The 8,599-nt window shown below is 35.1% G+C and overlaps 1 non-coding gene across 1 annotated transcript; it reads right to left on the bottom strand.

Moving 5' to 3' along the window:
• Nucleotides 1–8,276: 8,276 nt before the first annotated feature.
• On the bottom strand, nt 8,277–8,383 carry LOC133798855 (small nucleolar RNA R71). Its single transcript, XR_009876072.1, has one exon. It is a non-coding gene; the product is annotated as a small nucleolar RNA R71 (small nucleolar RNA).
• Nucleotides 8,384–8,599: the final 216 nt, after the last annotated feature.

Genomic DNA, 8,599 nt, shown 5'->3' with positions numbered 1-8,599 from the left:
AACACAACATTTCCAAAAATAAAATAGCTTCCCAAAACGTCATTCCACATGTACATTCGCATGGTAGACTCCAGCGCTCACTGCTCTGCCTTGCCCTTGCTCTTGCCTACAACAGGAAACAACTAGGTAAGCGAAAACGTTTAGTAAGTTCAACTTTAAAACAAAAGAATGCATGGAATTAGGGTTCCGGATCAATCCGGACCCTACACAATCAATTTAAAGAATGCAAAAGTATCCTGGCAAACTTATGCTCATGCATGATAACCAGTGACAAATTATTTCATATAAATAGATAAATTCTTGCAATCAGAAAATCCCAGAGCAAGCAGATATAATATATCACAATATAATTCGAGACCAACGCTCGACAACTTCCAAATATTTGGGCATAGCACACCCTCCAGCATAAATTCTAATCTGTAAGAGAGAATCAAGTCTCAACACTAAGATCTAGCCACTAAATATCCCCATCAAGGGTAACTATCGAGTTAACTAGGGCATCACTTGTTATCCAAGACTAATTCCCTCACAAGGGTAACCATTAAGTTACCTAGGGCATCACTACATATCCAAGAGTGTAATCGAAGTTACACAGGTTTACAAAGACTTCTATGTTAATCAGTGGTGCTGGTGAGCAGTTGCCCCTAGGGTGTTCAACCTCACTCAAACTTGGCAACCTCTAGTATCTCTAGGCACTCTCACTGAATGGCCAATATTCATGGTTACTATCCGGGAATGACTTATCAGAGCATTTGCTCAGGTTCTAACCGTTCACTAATTAAGTAAGCATGAGGGCGCCAAGGTCCCATTCATTTTGGTGCCCCTAGGTTTAAACCAGCAATCCTCACCTCTTGGCCACTCGTCGCGGTAATGAACCGGACATAATAAAATCAAGCAATGTGACGGGGATCAGCCGTCTAGAATATAACGGATATCTACCAGTCATATTTTTTTAATCAGCACCAACTAGACTAATGTCTCTAAGTAAACTTTCTACGACAGTGTGTATATGTGCTTGTGTCTCTATACTAACATACAATACAATAGTCGTTTCATGTTGCAGCCGCACAATATAAGTTAACTTACTTGGAGTCCTTAGCTCTCAGCAAGATTTCACCCTCCAATGTATACTCCAATTATGCGTAGCCAATACTGTAATTATCCATACAGTATACTCTGGTTAATTATGGCACTTCATAATTCATTATTATTATTATTTTGGGCAATTTGGTCATTTTAAAAAATCATTTGTAAGGATTAAAGATCCTTATTTGGTTTTAAACACATTAAGGAAATTCATACAAAAATATTTGAGACTAAACCCTAAGTCTCAGGGAGACCTATCCTATGGTCTCGATACCTAGGCTCGGGTATCACAATAGTATTTTCCCAAAATCCGCTAAAAAATCTTTTTCTTTAAAAGTTCCGCTATTAACCCATATTTTCAACAGTCGGTAAAATATATAAAAGATCTTAGCCGGTATTATATCCCGAAAATACTAAGTAAATTCCTTAATTATTTTCCAAGAGAATAAACTATAAATTTTCCTTTTATTTTTCTTAAAGTTTTAATCTCTAAAAACCATTTTAAGAAAATTCCCTAATTTATCTTAATCAAGTTTACTTACTAGAAAAATAATTCACTTAATTATTTTCTCAAAATATAGGGTTTTAAACTATCTTTTAATTTATTAACGTATTAATAAATTAATTATTTTATTTTTAAAAAGAATAAAAATTCTTTAATAAAAATAATTCTCAGTAAACTCAAAGTGGTATTTTAGGTCAAAATATATTTTCAAAACTTATCAAGTTTTTATCTTGCAATAAGCAAAATTTTACTTTTTACCTTAAGTTCCAAAATCTCATTTTTACACTAAGTGTGAAAACCTCATTTTTTCACATTTTTAACTACATACTTTGTTAGGTCATAACTTGAAATTTACTTACCCAATTATTACCAAAATTTCCCAATTCTATTTTTGGTATGCCATTTAGGTCTTTGTAAAATCTTAGGAAAAAAGGAGCATTTTTTATTGGTGAAATTATTTTCCAACAATGAGGTAAAAATGGCATTATTTTCAAGTCCTTAATTTTTCCAAACTTTGGAACTTAATAACTTTCAAACCGTTTAATATTTTGTTACCAAATTTTACAGTGGAATACTATGTTATGCTAAGAATATGTCCACCAATGTTTAGAAAAATCTGGGTTTATTTGCCTTATACAGTAGCTATCCAAACTTGGTCCCAAAATTCAGAATACGAAAAAACAGTTTTTTTACCTATACTTTGAAATAGCATAAATGACTTATTTTAAAACATTTTTGAGTGTTTCAAAAACTTAATTTTATGTACTCAATCTCAACAACATTACAGTACAATTTAATTTTACAAAATCAATATACAGTAGATGCTTGACCCCTTGGAAGTCACAGCTCAAAACTTGTATTTTGCTTTAGGGTTCTCACCAAAACCCTTAGAGATTTTAGTCCCTATTTTAAAAAATCAACACACAAGCATCATAAAAATTATAGAGAAAATACCATAGCCTTATTACATCACCAATAAGAAACTTTAAGCATTAAATATACAAAATAATGCTTAAAAATAAAAACCATACAATAACAACCATAAAAATTAAACTTTTTACCTCTTGTTGTTCTTGCTTAAGCACGGATGTTCCTAATAGCTTTGAGTCCTTCAAAACTCTTTCAATACCTTAACCAACTCCTCTAACAACATAGATAGTTAGCTATTTAAAAACCTATGGTTAAAAACTTTACAAAGTCCAGTTTTTTTTAAACTTTGCCTTAGGGAAACCCTTTCTAGATCAAAGCTTAGCTTCCAAGCCTTCTTAGTGTTCTTAAAGTTGAAGATGGAGAGAAAACTTGAGAGAGAGTTTTAAAAAAAGATGAGAGTGAAAGTGAGAGGGAGTGGGTTGGATTTGGGGGGTTAGAAGGGTTTAGACTACTCTAAAATATCCTAAAACACTTGAGTGTTTTACTATCCACTTGCCATTGACCTTAATATTTAAAATGAGATTTAAAACTTAATTAATTTTATTCACACCATTTGAAACCTCACATGGCCGGCCACCTCTTTCTATTTATATATGTAATCATATTTTTTTTTATATATATATAAAGGTTAATAAATATTTCCTAAGAAGAAAAATCCAATTTGACTTCCTTTAACCTTTTCACCCTTATTAAATTTTAAAAACAAAACTTAACAGATAATAATTAAATTAAATGTCTCTCACATTTAATTTAATTAATCACACAATAAATTTAACCTAAGGTCCATTCATGGAATAAAATTTCCTATTTCGGTAAAATTAAGCATTTAACACAAAATGGCCTAAAATTTCCATTTTCCCTTAGCTTTATTATTTTTGACCAAACTTTAATTTTTATGAATGTATTTTATGCCCAAAATATATTTTCCATAGTTTTTCATTTTGTTTTCTGAGATTTTTACCCGATCAGAGTTTTTGTGTCGGTCCAAGACTGAAAATCTTATCTTGGCTTTTAAACACAAAATTAAAAATTTGGCTAGCAACAACTCATGGAAATAAATTCCAAACAAATATAATATTATTTTAAATAGTATTTTTAACTCGGGAAAAAAAATCCCGACCCGAGTCGTTTCAAGGTACCCGAAATGCAGGACGTTACATTCTCCATCTGTGATAAGCCATGTCCTCAATGTGGACAAGAACTACCCATCGGTGCAACAAAAGAGGAGATTGTTTGACAAAGAACGATCTCAAGCCCTGAAGGAGGAGGTCGAACGGCTCAAGGAAAATGATTTTATAAGGAAGGCCTACTACCAGATTGGGTATCAAACCCCGTGCTGGTCCCAAAGCCAAAACATGCGTGGACTTCACAAATATGAACAAGGCCTACCCCAAAGTCTGCTTCCCACTACCCATAATAGACCAACTGGTCGATGCAACTACAGGATATGAAATATGCTCCTTCATGGATGCATATTCTGGGTATAATCAAATAAGTATGCACCCTCCCGATGAGGAACATACCAGCTTTCGGACAGACAAGAGATTGTACTGTTATAAGGTGATGCCATTCGGTTTGAAGAACGCAAGAGCCACCTACCAGCGTTTAGTGAATGGCATGTTCCGAGACTTGATCGGCAAAAATATGGAAGTATATGTCGATGACATGTTGGTCAAGTCCAAAGAAGCTGGAGGGCATGTTCAAGACTTGGAGGAATGTGTTGCAATACTTAGAAAGTATCACATGAAGTTAAATCCTTTGAAGTGCTCATTTGGAATTGGTTCTGGTAAGTTTCTAGATACTTAGTCAATTCATGTGGAATAGAGGATAACCACGAGAAGATCAAAGCATTGATCAACATGAAGTTACGTACCATAATCAAAGAAGTGCAAAGCTTAACGGGGAGAGTAGCTGCCCTCAGTAGGTTCATATCAAAGTCTACGGACAAGTGTGTCCCCTTCTTTAACTTACTGAGGGGCAGCAAGAAGATCCAATGGACCGAGGATTGTGAGAAAGCCTTCCAAGCCTTAAAGGAGAATCTTGTGCAACCTCCCATCCTAGCAAAGCCAATAGATGGTGAAGTACTATTCATCTATTTGGTAATCACTAAGCATGCAATCAGCGTTGTTTTGGTGAAAGAAGAGAACATGGTACAACACCTTGTGTACTATATCAGTAAAAGGCTAGTAGGTGCGGAGTCTAGGTATCCCCCTCTTGAAAAGTTAGCCTATAGTTTAGAAATTGCCTCTCAAAAGCTAGGCCCATACTTCCATGCTCACTTGATCCAAGTCCCAATTGATCAACCTCTACGACAAGTTCTTCAGAAACTAGAGGCCTTGGGACAATTACTCAAATGGGTAATGGAGTTAGGACAGTTTGATATCACTTATCATTTGAGAACGATGATAAAAGGACAAGCATTGGCAGAATTCATAGTCGAAGGCACAAACCTTAAAGACCCTTCCTACCAATAAAAGAATAGAGATACTGAGAAGGAAGGAGATACTCCCATATGGAAGCTATATGTTGATGGAACATCCAATGAACACAACTCAGGTGCAAGAATCATACCGATCACTCTAGAGAATCATCAAATCCACTACGCTCTCAGATTTGGATTCAACGCTTCAAACAATGAGGCTAAGTACGAGGCATTATTTGCAGAATTATGCTTATCTTGGGATGTGCATGCATAGTCCCTAGAGATATTCAGCGATTCCCAGCTAGTGGTGTACCAAGTACTGGGGGAGTATCATGCCAAGGGACATAGGGTGGTGCAGTTGCTGAACAAGGTGAAGGACTTGTTGACACAATTCAAGAGAAACTCGATTACACAAGTCCCGAGGGAGCAGAATGCCAATGCTAATGCCTTAGCCAAGCTTGCCATTGCCAAATACCTTTCTAATACATGGGTGAAAGAAGCATAGCCGAGTAGGAGGCAAATGTATTATTTTCGAATTATCTATATAATAGCTATTGTGCTTCAAGGAATGAATGAATTTACTTTCTTAAGTTTCACATAATTCATTAAATTATGTTCAACAAAAGACAGGTTCTAGGATCTTGTTCCCAAATTAACGGATCATGTTCGATCTCAGTTCTTGAGGAGCCTATTGACCCATACGATCCACAAGAGAGACAGGTCCTAGGACCTTGTCATCAAATTAATGGATCATGTTCGATCCTGGTTCCTAAGGAGCCTATCGACCCATACGATCCAAAAGAGAGACAGGTCCTAGGACCTTGTCGCCAAATAAATGGATCATGTTCGATCTTGGTTCTTGGGGATCCTATCGACCCATACGATCCAAAGAGACAGGTCCTAGGACCTTGTCATCAAATCATCAGATCATGTTCGATTCTGGTCCATTAGGGACCTATCGACCCATACAATCCAAACAAGAGACTGGTCCGAGGACCTTGTCTCCAAACTATTTGATCATGTTCGATCCTGGTTCTTGAGGAACCTACGACCCACACGATCAATCGGTCCTAGGACCTTGTTGCCAAACTAGTTGATCATGTTTGATCCTAGTTCTTGAGGAACCTATCGACCAACACGATCAACAAGAGAGATAGGTCCTGGGACGTTGTCATCAAATTATGGATCATGTTTGCTCTTGGTCTTGAGGAGTCTATCGACTGATACGATCCAACAAGAGACTGGTCTGAGGACCTTGTCGCTAATTTATTTGATCATATTTGATCTTGGTTCTTGAGGAACCTATCGACCTATACGATCAACAAAAGAGACTGGTCCAAGGACCACGATCTGACAGCTGCCATCTGTCCCCCACGTCGCAACACTCCACTGCCGAGCCAATCAAATTCTGCCACGTGGCAGCAACATTCTCCCACTATTTTGTACACGATTTTACACATTTTTAGGTCTTATTTCCACTATAAATAGAGAACCAAATAGAGTAAAAAAGCATCAGAATGTGGAAGGAAGAGTGGAGAGTATAGTGAGAGAGAAAAGAATGTTTGTTCTTATTTTTTCTTTCATTTCTTTTACATTACTTTGAGTGAAAACAATGCCTATTTTAGGTTAAATTCTTTTGTGGAAAGGCTAGAGTGAAGTTCATGTTTTACATTATATTTTTAATATATTGATTCTTTATTTTGTTCTTTATTTCCATATCTTTGTTACAATTAAATTTATTTTCTTCTAATTTTTTATTCTAAATTTATTAGTGTCTTTTACATAAGTCTAGTCATGCTCTTCTTATGTAATTTAGGCTTTTAATTTAATTTAGGATATTTTTTATATTGTATGCTTTTTACTGCATTCTGCCATTGGTATTTTGTCACTCTAAGGTATATAATATGATAAGTTTTTAAAATTAGAAGTTAGTATAATTTAATTAAATAACATATTTTAAGGTGAGCTTTATTATATATATTTTCCAAGTATAATTAATGGTGTAGAATTATAGTTGAGTAGAATGAATCAATTTTATTAAAATATATATATGTTTGCATGAATGAAACTTATGCCTTCCATATTTTCTTTCTGATTCTAATTCCTCGATTTTATTCATTTAATGTTTATATTCCTTTTCAAAGTTACATTATTTCAAAGTTTATTACTTATGATTTACTAATCTTTCTTTTTACTTGTATTTTACCTCTCTGTGGATACGACATAGCCCGATTACTACTGCGACCGCTTAGGAGTTATTGGGCGATATCAATTTTTGGCGCCGTTGCCGGGGAGGTAAATTCTACAATCAAAGGTTTTCATAGTAAATTAATTTTTTTTTATTTAAAAAATAAAAGTAGTATAATTTTTTTCTTAATTTCTCTTTTATTTTATTTGTCCTAAGTAATTTTTATTTTTATTTTTTATTTATTCATTTCTTTTATTTATTTTACTTTTAGGTCTAGAATTTATTTTCTAGATTTAGGTTTTTTCCAAAAAAAAAATGCATAAAATTTTAAATCATAAAATTTAAAAATAAGTAAATAAAAAAAAGTATTGAGAACATTTGTGTAATTGTGGAAATTAGTAAAAACCAAACTTGTTCTGTCTTAGAAAAATTGGTTCTTAAATAAGGTCTGTGTTAGCGTTACCCTCCAACATTTTCTAAGAACCTTGGGGAGTTCTAGAAAAGCTCTTGGGCCTAAAGTGGTACCTTGGCAGCCTTCCCAATTGGCCTGAGAATATTTTTGGTGTATACTTATTACACTATTACACACTTGTGCTTATAATACTTTCAAAATAAAAAAAATATATTTATGCCACGAAACAGAGACGCACTAGGGAGATTCGTGAAACAACAAGTAGAAACTTTAGAAAACTCTCCTAGTTCGTCATTTTCTTCCATTCGTTCAAACACTCCCGATTCACCAAGACTTCCTGAACCACCAACAATGGCTCATCAAGATGAAGTCCAACCAAGAATGCTATAGGAATATTTACATCCTACGCGTACAGCCACACCTTCATGCATAATGTATCCCAACAATATGCCAAATTTCGATTTCAAACCCGGCATGATTAACCTCTTACCAACCTTCCATGGGTTGGAAAATGAGAGCCAGTACGTGCATATACAGGAATTCGAAGAGGTGGTGGCTACATTCAACAACCGAGCTGATATCACCAACAATTCTGAGATTGAAAGTTTTTCCTTTCTCTCTCAAAGACAAAGTAAAAATTTGGTTGTATTCCTTAAGGCCTAGATCTATCGAAACATGGGATGAAATGACAAAAGCATTCTTTGCCAAATATTTCCCGTCCCATAAGACTAGCAGCCTTAAGAGGCAAATATCTACCTTCATCCAGAAAGACCATGAAACTTTCCATCAGGTCTGGGAGAGGTTTAGAGATTTGATAAATCAATGCCCACATCATGGATACGAAAGCTAGCGTCTGATAAGCTATTTCTATGACGGTCTCACAACCAGACAAAGACAATTCGTACAAATGATGTGCAATGGCGAATTCCTTCAAAAAGATCCCGATGACGCTTTCGAGTACCTCGACGATCTTGCTGAAAAATCCTACACATGGAATGGACCGAGTCCTATGGACAAGCCACGATCAACTAGAATCTACCAATTAAGGGAAGATGA

This window comes from Humulus lupulus, chromosome 8 (genome assembly GCF_963169125.1).
Source record: "Humulus lupulus chromosome 8, drHumLupu1.1, whole genome shotgun sequence".
In the NCBI taxonomy this organism is placed as follows: domain Eukaryota; kingdom Viridiplantae; phylum Streptophyta; class Magnoliopsida; order Rosales; family Cannabaceae; genus Humulus; species Humulus lupulus.
This window is presented reverse-complemented; position numbering and strand designations above follow the sequence as displayed.